Source organism: Artibeus jamaicensis, unplaced genomic scaffold (assembly GCF_021234435.1).
Source record: "Artibeus jamaicensis isolate MK-2021 breed Jamaican fruit bat unplaced genomic scaffold, CSHL_Jam_final contig_3174, whole genome shotgun sequence".
Taxonomy (NCBI): Eukaryota; Metazoa; Chordata; class Mammalia; order Chiroptera; family Phyllostomidae; genus Artibeus; species Artibeus jamaicensis.
Genome location: NW_026521738.1, coordinates 671,373 through 685,068, shown reverse-complemented (window position 1 = coordinate 685,068; position 13,696 = coordinate 671,373). Strand labels below are relative to the sequence as shown.

The 13,696-nt window shown below is 47.5% G+C and overlaps 1 pseudogene; it reads left to right on the top strand.

The window, feature by feature from the left end:
• Positions 1-10,819: 10,819 nt before the first annotated feature.
• Positions 10,820-11,725, top strand: LOC119038391 (RNA polymerase II elongation factor ELL2-like; annotated as a pseudogene).
• Positions 11,726-13,696: the final 1,971 nt, after the last annotated feature.

Sequence of the window (13,696 nt, the reverse complement as noted above, 5' to 3'; positions counted from 1 at the left end):
GGAATAATACTTTGTTGTAACCTTTTCTCACTAAATATGTTTAAATACCAGCTTTGGCTGGTGTAGCTCAGTGGATTGAGTACAGGCCTGTGAAGCAAAGGGTCGCCGGTTCGATACCCAGTCAGGGCACATGCCTGGGTTGCAGGCCAGTTCCCAGTAGAGGACACATGAGAGGCAACCACACACTGTTGTTTCTCTCCCACTCTTTCTCCTTCCCCTCTCTCTAAAAATAAATAAAATATTTAAAAAAATAAATATGTTTAAATACCAGCGATGCAGAACTACACTGTTTTAAAGAGCTGCCTAGTGTTCCAGTGTATGGATATGGAAGCATTCGGTCATCCATAATATTACCGAACTCTGAAATCCCAACTTGTTGCAATTATAAATTGAACCAACCCAAATCTGCCTCCATCAAAGTGCCACCCACCGAATTTCTTCCTACTCTAAAAAACATACTGATTAACCCTTTGGCCACATGATCACGTCCTTAACTCCCCAAACCTGGTGACACGGCCCCAGACCCTATCCGACCCCACCCCTGCTCCCCTGTCATTAACACCCAGAGCACCTTATATTGGGGTTTCTAGAAATGAACGCTTTGTTCTGGCCTAAGCCAAGCACAGAAACACCAAGGAGTCCCACGATGCGGACAGGCCATTTTTACAAACACGCCAAGTTTTCACTTTTTAAGCAGCTGAATCATGCTGATGGCTGATGGGCTCAGTGGGAAGGACGGGGCTCCCTTGCTCCCCAAATGTGTGATGTGAGGTGAGCCATTTCATCTGCAATGTTTCTTTGTTTACAGAGCAGGCTAATGAAAGCACAAGAGATTGATGATAAAAAACCCAAAACACACTTCGGTGAACGTACCAGGTATTCAGAACATGGCAGGTAATAGATGCTGTCATTACTCATGACAGACAAAACTTTAGGGCACCGAGTGTCCGAGATTAGTCATGAACTACATAGTGACCTCTTAGGTGAGCTGCTGCCAAGGCAGGCCCCCCAAACCCAGCCTTTATGCACTTCATCTTGTTTGTAATTCTACACACAGCACTTGAAGTTTAGCCATCTTAAACGGACTGTTTGACTCATCCCCTCTCCTATTTCGAATCTTAATTGTGTCATCATTGGTTTTCCCTACCGAGCCCGACAGCCTTATCTCAGGGTCTTTGGCTGATGCTCTCATAGGCTTAACCTCGGAGGGCTATTAGTCATCTTTATGTCTCCCATGAACTCAGAAAATAATCTTACACCCATCATCCTGTAAGAGGAAATGCATCCTTTCATACCCCCGGGGCGTGGTGGTTCTAGTGAAAACACATCAACACCTATAACCCAGGGCACATTTGTCAGAGCCAGGAGCACCATAGAAGACATGAGGACCACACACACAGAACAACATCACACCTCGACAAAATCTTGGTCCTTCCAACCCCACCCCCACGCCTACCTCCGGAAGCCTTGGCAGATACCTCCTCTGCCCTGCCAAGAAGCCCAATGCCAGGCTGTGAGTTGCCCTATTTCCCTTCCCTACACTTCAAACATTTCATCGTTTTCCTTCACACACACTGAGCCTTACTCCTCCCGGCTACCTGCCTCCCACCCCCTTGTTTTCTCTTGGTTTACACCCTTTGCTTCTCCTTTGGAATGGGCTTCATCCACTGTCCGCGTTCTGCAGCCCCTCCCCCTCACTGCACTCAGGTCCCCAGGGCCCAATCCTGCTGTGAGGCCCTCCTGCTCACCCCTTTCCCACCCCTTCCTTTTGAGACCACGTTCTGCAGGTGTGGACAACCTCCTGGCTTCCACTTCCTCACCACTCACTCACCTGCACCCTTGTCTCTCCAGAAAGGGCTGTCTTCCAGGCCAAGCATCCTGTTCTCACTGACTCCCCTCCCCAGAGGCCTTGACTCTCTGGACCCCTAAACCCACCACTCCTGGGATGTACCACCAGTAGCACTGCATTGTCCCAGGGCCCTAAACCCTTTGCCCCTCTTGTGGCCCCTTTGTGCATTTTTGTCCTTTAAATACAGATGCCCCCAAGAGAATCAGCTCCATCTTCGCCATGGCCTATAAGCTTCCTCTCAGAGGCCTCGCTCAGCCATGAGGCTTCAACTATGACCCCAGTGCTGACGATTTCCAAAACCGTGTCTAGCCCTGACCTCCTGCATGTGTTCCGGCTGCTAGATAGTTCTGGGTGGCTGTGTGACAGGTCACAGTCCTAACACCTCACACTGACTCCTTAACTCTCTGCCAAATTTCCCTCTGGCCTCTGATGGCCTGGTCATTCTCCTGGTCACATCCCGACACCTGCCGAGTCTGGATTCTATCCCCTCCACGTCTTCAATCCCGCTTTCCTTGCCACTATTGTTAGCAATCCACACTGCGAGTCTGGGCAGGCGCCACTCATGCAGACCACCATGTGGGCTTTCATCATTGGCGTCGACTCCTCCCCCTGAGCAGGAACCCCTGAAGCTGGGGGCCTCTCACATAGACCTGAAAATGAGACCTTTCAGAAAAATTAAGTGACTTGCCAAAACCATCCAGCTAGGATGTGGCAGAACCTACACTCAGATGTGGCTGTGCCTGATGCCAAAGCCCATGTCCTGTCCAAACATACCCATTTCTTCAGCATCTTAGTGCCATGTCCCTGAGGGACGCACATTGGCCTCACTAGCAGGAATCTACCCACAAGCAGAGGTCAGGGCATGGCCAGCGGCCCAGCAGTCTACAGACACCAGAGGCACCAGTTACAACAGGGTGGGTGGGCAGAGAGACCTGTGCTCTTTGGAGCTTTTTCAAGAGCCATAGGTATTTGAAGTCTGCATTCTAGTCCCCATTTGATCTCCCTGCCCATCTCTCCAAAGCCAGTTTCTCCTCGTCCAGACAGTCTTCCTACAGATCAGACAGGATGATACTCTGTCGCTGTACCTCTCCTCATTTGCTCCCCGTTTGGCTACAACTCTCAGGATAAGGCATGCCATTTTAACTTTGTCACAGGGCCCCCAGCTTGGACCTCTAGTACCACTACAGGCTGCTTGGTATCTTTCTCTGATTACCTTAATGTCCCACCCCCCCAAGTGGCTTCTCAAATATGAAGTGGCTTTCCAGCTAATGGTAGTTCAAGTAATGCCACCGAGAACTCACTCTTTTTACTTATTTTTTATTTTTTTAAAGATTTTATTTATTTTTAGAGAGAGGGGAAGTGAGGGAAGTAGAGAGGGAGAGAAACATTGATGGGTTGCCTCTCGCACACCCCCAACCTAGGACCTGGCCTGCAACCTAGACATGTGCCCTGACCGGGATTTGAACCTGCAGCCTTTCACTTTGCAGGACCACACCCAATCCACTGAGCCATGCAGCTAAGGGCAAGAATTTCCTTTAACATCTATTAAAATATTCACATAAACTATAAAGCAAGTCCAAATAAATTATCAATAAGAATTAAAAAACTGGACTTCCGCCAAGATGGAGGCATAGGTGGATGTGCCGTGCCTTCTCACACAACCAAGTTTAGAGACAACTAAATATTAGCAACAGAAAACACAGCCAGAACACAGAAAATTGAACTTTTTGGAAGTCTGTTAACAACAAATTCTTCAGCCTGACTGGTAAGGGGCGAAACCAGCAGCTGGTAGAGCGGGGTTGCACAGGAAAACTCGGTCAGACGGACTCAGGTGTGCGGAATCCAGGCGCAGGGTTGGACCTAGTGAGTGACCGAGCGAGCGACCGACCGAGCGAGCGACCGACCGAGCGAGCGACCCACCGAGCGAGCGACCCACCGAGCGAGCGACCCACCGAGCGAGCGACCGAGCGAGCGAGCGAGCGACCTCGGGGAAACAGCAAGGGAGCAGGGCTGCGGGTTGACTGTGGTCGCGCATTTGTGCGCGGGCGGACGGGTGAGGGAGTGGGTAATTGGACTGGGACCCAGCGGTCCCGAGGCAAGTGGCAGGGAGGGCACCGCCATTTCCTGGCTCTAACCCCACCTCCACTTACAGCGTCAGAACCCAGCGACTCTGGGTGGCCCGGCCCAGGTAAACCACCTAAGGTTCTGCTCCTCACCCAGCAGCACAAAACAGCAGAGGGTACCGCCATTTCCCCACTCTGACCACGCCCCCACGTATAGCGTCACAACCCAGCGACCTGGGAGTCCAAGGCTCCGCTCCTCACACTTAAAGGGCCCGAACAGACCAAAAATGGCTCAAGAAGATCTCAAAGCCCCAGAGCCTATAAATCTAAGCGATGAAGAAATAGCAAAACTCTCAGACGCACAGTTTAAAACACTGGTCATCAGGATCCTCACAGAACTGGTTGATTATAGCCACAAATTAGACAAATATATGAAGGCGAAACTAATTGAAATGAATGGAATTGCACAGGAAACCAATAGCAATGAAAAGGAAACTGGGACTCAAATCAATGGAGTGGACCAGAAGAAAGCAAATAATGACCAAACAGAAAAGAGTCAAGAAGCAAGAATTCAAAGAAATGAGGAGAGTCTTAGCAACCTCCAAGACATCTTTAAATGCTCCAACATCCGAATTATAGGGGTACCAGAAGGGGGAAAGGCACAGCCACCAGTGGAAAACTTATTTGAACAAATAATAAAGGAGAATTTCCCCAAGCTGGCAAAGGAAATAGACTTCCAGGAAATCCAGGAAGCTCAGAGAGTCCCAAAGAAGTTGGACCCAAGAAGGAACACACCAAGGCACATCATAATTACATTAGCCAAAATTAAAATGAAGGAGAGAATCCTAGAAGCAGCAAGAGATAAGGGTACAGTCACCTACAAAGGAGTCCCCATCAGACTGTCAGCAGATTTCTCAAAAGAGACCTTACAGGCAAGAAGAGGCTGGAAAGAGGTATTCCAAGTCATGAAAACCAAAGACCTACAACCAAAATTGCTCTATCCAGCAAAACTTTCATTTAGAATGGAAGGACAAATAAAGTGCTTCTCAGATAAGATCAAATTCAAGGAGTTCATCATCACCAAGCCCTTATTATATGAAATGTTAAAGGGACTTATCTAAGAAAAAGAAGTTAAAGAAACATGAACAGTGAAAGGACAGCAAACTTCACAGTTATTAACAACCACACCTAAAACAAAAGCAAACTAAAAGGACAGCTAGATCAGGAGTGGAAACATAGAAATGAAGATCTCAAGGAGGGTTAGCAACAGGGGAGTGGGAGGAGGAGAAGGGGGGAGAAGGTACAGAAAATAAGTAGCATAGACAGTAGATAGAAAATAGATGGGGGGGCAAGAATAGCATGGGAAATATAGAATCTAAAGAACTTGAGACACATGGTCATAAACTAAAGGGGGGTAATGGTGGGGACAAGGGAGGTAGGGTGGAGGGGAATGAAGAGGGGAATAGAACAACTGTAACAGCATAATCAATAAAAAAATTAAAAACAAAAACAAACAAAAAAGAATTAAAAAACTCAACAAGATTTTACTCAAAGAAGTGTGAATGAATAAGAAGCCAAGGTGTCTGACACCAAAAAGAACCTTTTACTGCATAATGAACAGCTAACATTAAGAATCCAAAGACTAGCAATGAGTCCTTTGCAAAAAGAAGTTAGACATCAATTGCAATTTATTTTCAAAAAGATTAGAGAGAACATCTCACCTACTCAACAAAAGTGGGATTACTAGATAGCAGACTAAGTGGTATCTATGCCAAAAGCACAATTAATGTGCAGGGAACAGAATAACCAAAGAAGGTCAGGAAACAGCTATTTAACATGAAAGAATAGATAGGGAACTGCACGAGGCCAAAAAAGACCATGGGACCAGAGCACTGAAATGCCTCTTGAGAATACTGGGGATTCCCAGTACAGGACATGAATAAATGGTTCTGAATTAGTAATAAAAGTGTATGGGGGGAAAATGTTAGACTGAGGTCAGATGAGAATGGATACCTCCCAGGTACTGTAGGCTGTGGTCCATTCCATCAAGAAGGGAGAGTCCTGGAAATTATCTTTCTCCTAATGGGCTAGGAAAGGATTTCTGCAAACACATCGGGACTCTTCAGCCATGTTCTCATTTGGAACCCTGAGTGAAAGCTCAGCCCCCGTGGCCCGCAGCTCTCAGATCCACTCACTCCACAACCAACACCAAGTGCCCTGCTCTCAGCGGATGCTGCGCTGGGCACGGGGACCAGGCCCAGGCATCAGGCAATTAAGAGCAGAGGACCAGGCTAAAAGTCAGCTGGTTGTTTTTATTATTGTTATTTTTATTATCATTATTATTATCGCTATGGCACTGGCAATTCTAAACAACACCATTGCTAAAGGAATACATGAAATAAATAAATACTATGGTGCAAAAAAGGAATAGCGAATTGACACACTTTTTGTTTTTAAATTAATAAACTTTATTTTAAAAGTTTTTCTTTATAGAAAAACTGAGCAGTATGTAGAGAGTTCCTACGTACCCACCTCAACCTCCCCAATTTCCCCTATTATTAACATCCTGTATTAGTGCACTACATTTGTTATGATTGAAAAGCCAATATTGATACCAAATTATAAACTAAAGTCTATACTTTACATTGGGATCACCCTTCGTATTGTACATCCTATGGGTTTTAACGACTATACAATGACATGTATCCACCAGTACAGTATCACATAGAGTAATTTCACCACCCCAAACCCTCTGTGCTCCAATTATTCATCTCGTCCTCCCCTCCAACCCTTGGGAACCACTGATCCTTTTACACAGTCTCCATAGTTCTGCCTTTTCCAGAATGTCACAGTTAAAATCACACAGTATGTAGCTTTTCAGATTGGCTTTCTTCAATTAACAACGTGCATTTATGTTACCTCTATGTGTTTTCATGGATTGATAGCTCATTTCTTTTTATCACTAGAATTAACACTTAAATTGCATTAACATGTGTTTCGTAAAAGGAAGGAAGAGAGGGGTTTCTGTGGACGCCCAGGGCGCAGTGCGTCCTACAGACAGAGCTGTCAGCACCAAGCCTGAGAAGCCGGTCCTGGCCCAGGTGAGGAGTGGGAGAAAAGGGGAGGTGAGGAGAAGATGGGGCAGGGAGGGTAATCAAAGGGGAAGGGGAGGGACCTGATGGGATCTGTGTTTTGACAGCGTCACTCTGGCTGCTGGGTCAGCGGTAGGGAGTGCTGCCCGAGAACAGGAAATGTTAAGGCCGAGAGCAGCCAGGAGCCCCAAAGCCCGGTCTCTGTTTTTCGCAGGGTGCCTACACACAGACTGCTTCCTTGGGCAGGCAAACTTGTTTCAGTCTAAATTATAACAATTGCTTCAGTTACCATTTAACAACAATATGTGCGTCCTTCAGAGTAGCACATTTTTAAATGACTTCCTCTTTAATAAACATTATATTCTGTGGGCAAATTAATTCCAAGTCACCCCCTGTCATGTGGACTTGGCCACATGCTTTTCAAAAAATTATTTCTGTCGTTTGGTTTAAAGTGGGGTTTTCCCTTAGCTTTGTTTACTTAGCAATTTTTTTATTGTAAAATGTACATCCTGTAAAATTTACTATTTTAACTATTCACTACTTTACAATTCAGTGGCACCAAGTACATGCACATGGCACAATCACAGCCATCCACCTCCAGAACATTTTTTCATCGACCCCAACAAAAACTCCGCACCTTAAACACCAACTCTCCTCCTCTCTTCCCGCCCCCCAACAACCATCTTCCTTCTTTCTGTCTCTATGTGTTTGATGACTTCTATACTTCATGTAAGTGAAATTGTACCGTGATAGGCAGTTAGACATGAACAGAGCAAGAATGATGGGCTAGGTACAGAAGGCACCTGGGGCTCTCAGCAAGGGACAAACAAGGGACAAACTGGGAAAACAAGAACCTTGCCCCCAGGGTAACTTTTTCTCCCCTAGCACATCGCTGGTCAGGTGGTTTGGACCCTCTGACCTTTCCTCTCTAGGGATAACATCTAGGTCTCAGCTGTGTTTTAGCTCCAGGCCCAGAAAAGCAGCAAAAACAGATAAGCAACACCCTCAGGATCAGTGCATTGACTAATGACCCCCTGCCCCAGCATTGACCCACTGATCAGCGGAGACTATAATGCATCCATTGTTGTTCAAAGTACTGATAGCTCCTTTCTTTTTATTGCCGTGCCCTATTCTGTCCTGTGGCCAGAACGATTTGTTTATTCCTCTCCCAGTTCATGGACCTTTGGATTGCTTCCAGGTGACTGCACTTTACTTTTATATGTTAACAATATAAATCAGAAATAATTCCTCATTGGTTTATAGAGCTCCTTCTTATTCTCTTCCCTCCACTATTTTTTATTGTGATTTTTTATTTTACATTATTTTATGTTTTTATTACCACTTGTCCTCCTTACACCACCCCTGCAAGCACCTCACTGTTGTCCATGTCCATGAGTCCTTTTTTCTTTTTTCCCACCAGTTTTAGCAACTTTTTCAAGTAACAGCTTTGGGGGGGATATAATGCATAAAGCATAAAATTCACCATTTTAAAGTGTACAATTCAATGATTTGTAGTATCTTCATAAAATTGTGCATGAATCAACACTTTATAATTCCAAAATATTCTCCTCACCCCCATTAGCAGTCACGCCCTATCCCTAACCTTAGCTACTTCCTTTGTCTGAGGATTCGCATGTTTTGGGCATTTCCTGCAAATGGGATAATACAATACGTTGCCTTTATTGTATGGCTTCTTTCACTGGACATGATATTTGCAAGGTTTATCCACATTGTAGCATGTACCAGTGCTTCATTCCCACTTACAGCCTTATGCATTTTATTGTATGAATGTACCACATTTTGTTTGCCCATTCAGCAGGTGGTGGACTTTTGGATACTTTCCACTTTTGGCTGTTATGAACAAAGCTTTGAATATTCATGTACAAGTTTTTGTGTAGACACACGTTTGCCCTTCTCTTGGGTAGATACCTAGGAGTGAAATTGCTGAGTCCTGTGGTAACTCCATGTTTAACCTGTCAAGAACTCAGACTTTCCAAAGAGGGCTGCTCCACCAGCATGTGTGTGAGTTCCAGTTTCTGCATATTCCCTCCAGACTTCTGACTGTTCATGTCTTGATTCTGGCAATACTAGCAGTTGTGAAATGCTCATTGTGGTTTTGCTACTCATTCTTAATGAGTAGATCATGTGCGTTTTGGCCATTTGCATATTTCTTTGGTGAAATATGTAGTCAAATATTTAAGTTTTTTAAGAGTTTATTTATTTTTACAGAGAGGGGAAGGGAAGGATAAAGAGGGAGAGAAACAGCAATGTGTGGTTGCCTGTCACATGCCCCGTGCTGGGGTAGGAGACCTCGCCGGCAACCCAGGCATGTGCCCTGACTGGGAATCGAACCTGTGACCCTTTGGTTCACAGTGCTGCCGGCGCTCAATCCCCTGAGCCACACCAGCCAGGGCTGTAGTCAAATATTTTACCTAGAAGCCTGAGCGCCAGCACCCATGAAGCCTGAGTTGAAGCTGGCACCCAGAGTTGAAGCTGGCAGCGGAGGGGGGCGGCGGGCCTATGGGGAGAGCAGCGCTGCAGGCCGGGGGCGGGTCATCACCACCTGACCGCAGGTGAAGCTCAGGACCATGATTTTGACCTACCAGAGCCACGAGAACTTAATTTCTTTTTAACCTTTAATTCAGTTCCAAGGGCTCCACGGGTTTGTCAAAATTGCCCAAAACAATCCCGTCAATGCAGTGCACACATTTAACTTCTATTTGTCAAATGTGGGTAGAGACGACCGGCAGGGCAGCCCTGACTGCATCCCGCTCAGGTCCGCCGGCTCTGGGGCGCCCCCGCCCGGCCGCCCGGGGTTTATACGGGATGGAGCCGCGCTCTGTGCCTGCGTCGGCCGGCCGGAAGAAGGATGACCCGGGCGGAGGGGGAAGCCCGCCACCGGAGCACGAAGGTTATCGAACCGGAGGACCGTGTGTGGGGAAGGATGCAAATTCGGAAGCACCTCGGGCTGTTTCAGACGCGGTGCCTGAGTGGAAAGGGCGGCCCCCGTACCTCCTGAGAACGCTGGCGGCAGTTCCTCAGCGGCCCACGCGGACATGGCCCAGCCCGGAAGTCCTGCCGGAAGCCTGGCCCCGGAAGGCGGCGCCCAGCGCTCAGACACTGCTCGCTCGGAGCGACTCGCCGCAGGTCTGACCCCGAGGGCCTCCCGTGAACCGTGAAGGCTACGAGGGACCGATAGGGGGTCGTCAGGGCCGGTGCGGCCATTCGGAGTTTTCTCAGGAAAACTAAACGCATCTCGGCCACTCGGAGTGTCCTGTAGAGACGCTGCATCTTCTCAGAAACAGCTTTTGGATTCGGATTTCACTCATCCTTGAATGAGTAGAATAGCCCGAGCCCTGGCCAGGTGGAGCGTCATGCCCGCACGGCAGAAGGTTGCGGGTTCAGTTCCTGATCTGGGCGAGAGGGAGCGGGGTGCGAACGGAAGACCACTGACGCGTGTTTCTCTCTCGTATCCATGTTCGCCCCCCCCCCGCATCATCATCATCATCATCATCATGTCCTTAGGTTTGGGTTAAAAAAAAAAACAAAAAAAAACACCCTCCAATATCTTACCTGACAGACAGAGCTCCACCAACACTAAATGGCCCTGTCAATCCCGGCGGTGAAGACTCTGCCGCGACCTCCCGCCGCCCCGCAGCTGCTGCCCTCCCCACCTGCCCAGCTCCGATCTCCTCAGACTGTACCTTCTCACTTCAGAAGGCCTTCAGAAACACTTCAGAAGGCCAGGGGACTCAAGACATACGTGTGTGTGCTTTAAATTCATTTATTTTTAGAGAGAGGAGAGGGCAGGGAGAAAGGGAGAGAAACATCAGGGTGTGGTTGCTTCTCACGTGCCCCCCACTGGGAACTGGCCTGCAACCCAGGCATGTGCCCTGACTGGGAATCTAACCGGTGACCCCCTAGTTCACAGGCTATGCTCAATCCACTGGGACACACCAGTCAGGGCAAGACAGATCTGTTTTTGTCAAAACAGTAGTATCTGTGCAGTCCAGCAAGACAAATATACATCTGGGACTTCTCTGGAAACCTTATGCTCTAATTCAGTCCTAAGCCTGTGGGAGAAAACCATTCAGTGTCTCACCAAAAGTCTAAAAAGAAGTATGAAAACATGAGGAAAAGGACCAAATAAAGAAATATGACACAGAGATGATTGAGGAAGAGGAAGAGGACCTTAAAAGAGTTGAGGGAACTGCCAAGCTGAGCAACTCCAGTCTGAATTCCAGAGAAGGAGTCAGAGGGTCACGCTGCCTCCACAGTGCCCTCTTCAACAATTGCACTCCCAGAGCGTTTGATAAAATATATTCTCGTCTCCTATGAGCAATGCCAGAATTACGAGGATGACTTTAATGCAGAGTATGATGAGTATAGGGCTTTGCACACCAGAATAGACTGTAGCTAAATTTATCAAACCACATGCACAATGAAAGTGTCTTTTTCCAGGATCAAAGAGGATCAGGATGCTCATGAAGAAGTCTTACAAAAGTCTCAGAAGATCAAGCAGCCTCATCCCACTTGCCGTGAAGTTATTGCCTACATGAAATGTATATTCAAAGATTTTTTTCTTCATCCTGGATGCCAGGAATATGAAAAAGAGCACATATATTTAACCATAACATACTGTGATTCATCAAACAGCAGAAACTTTCATTTCATGGAGTTTATCTATTGACATTGATTTAAACTATCATTTTATCATGTGGGAGCATAAGTTATGTAGAAAATATAAGGATTTGAGGGGGAGTGGTGGGAGGGAATGAGAGAGAGGGAGAAAGAGAGGAAGAGAAACATCAGTGGGTTGCCTCTCATATACACCCACACAGAGGGAGCAGGACCAAACCAAAACCCAGGCAAGTGCCCTGACCAGAATCAAAGAGCCAGCATTTTCGGGTACAGGATGTTGCTCCAAGCAACTGTAACACACTGGCTGGGGCACAAAGGGTTTGTTTGTTTGTTATTTGTTATTATTCGATTCAACCTATGAACCTAGGAACAAAGTTCCTTCTAGAAAATTGTACTGGAAAACCTTCCTGAATTAAGGTTACTATCAATACATACACCTGTGGACATGAGCCCTTGTTTCATATGGCAAATGTATTCCACAGGAGGAATCTACACCTGTCACTTCTGCCACTGTCTATACCATATGTTACATCTCTAAAATTTTGGTTAAAGTTTTAAACATAAAATTTTATTATTGAGGTTAATTATCCAATGATGGTATTCCATTCGTGTTTAGCTTTGGCTTAACATATTTTGTAATATCGCCCACTTCTACCAGGAAGAGGGCAAGGAGGTTGGGCGGGTGCGTCTAGTTTAGGGGTGGCTGAGAGAGAAAGGAATGAGGAGGTAGAGGGCGATCAGGTTTGAAGCACCAGGAGAAGAAGATGCCCAGCAGCAGCCCCGGAGTTACCACCAGCTGTCTGGAACAGTCCACGGGCCGCTTCGCTTCTCACAGGAGAGGGCCTCTAGAACTTCCAGGTTCCTCCCCAGGGTGCTCCGAGCCCGGGGCGCTGCATCCCATGACTGGCTGGGCTTCTTTCCCCGGTTGCTCCATCCCTGGGCCCGGGATCCAGGCTCCTTCCCGAGGTGGTCTATTCCCGGGCCTGGCGGGTGGCCTCTCGGTGGCGGTTCAGTGCGGGAACCCGGTCCCGGGTCGCGAGCTGCCGGAGTGTTGGCAGCCGATGTCCACACTCCGTCTGTCCCCCTCCCGGGCCTGTGCGCGCCACGCGAACCATGTTCACTTCTGGAGTTTGGGCGAATATCCTGGTCATTTACAAATTAAAGCACCCAGGGCGCGGGGTGCTGGTTCCTCCGGCCGTTTTTCGGAAGAGCGACGGGGAGGAGGGACCGCTGATGAGACTCCTGCGGAGGCCTCGAGGAGTGCGGGAGGCGGAGGGATGGGCCGCGGCCGCCCCCAGTGCCCTTCCCGCCCTCTGCGCTCGTACTGGCCCACGGAGCTCCGGAGTCAGGCGGACTTCGGAAAACACACAGTGGGAAATTGGTATTCTTGAGAAATGCGTTACATTCGTCAGTCACGGAAAACACCGAGAGTGAACACTGCTATGCAAGGCGACTCGGGAATCTTTCGAAGAAACACCAACCTAATAGAAACTCGGAGGAAGAATACGGGAATACATCGTGTAAAGTTTGTTTTAACACCCTGGGCGCAAAATGAGCAACCACACTGGGCAGCATGATCTCATCTTCGAGAACTTGACCTCACAGATCACTGTGGAGTTAGCGGTCTCTGATCAGGGCCTGAGCAGGAGTGGACATTGTTCTTTCATGGGGCACAAGGCACCACCCATGCGGGAAGCACCTTAAATCGAGCAAAAGAAGGCTTGAGAGGGATTACAAAAGCCTAACAAAGCACGGCAGTATTTTCAGAAAACGTTGCTGACATGAGTGTTTTTATTTTTAATTTTTTTAAATTTATTTTTTATTGATTATGCCATTACAGTTGTTCTATTCCCCTCCTTCATTCCCCTCCACCCTACCCCCCTCGTCCCCACCATTACCCCCCCTTTAGTTTATGACCATGTGTCTCAAGTTCTTTAGATTCTATATTTCCCATACTATTCTTGCCCCCCCATCTATTTTCTATCTGTCTATGCTACTTATTTTCTGTACCTTCTCCCCCTTCTCCTCCTCCCACTCCCCTGTTGCTAACC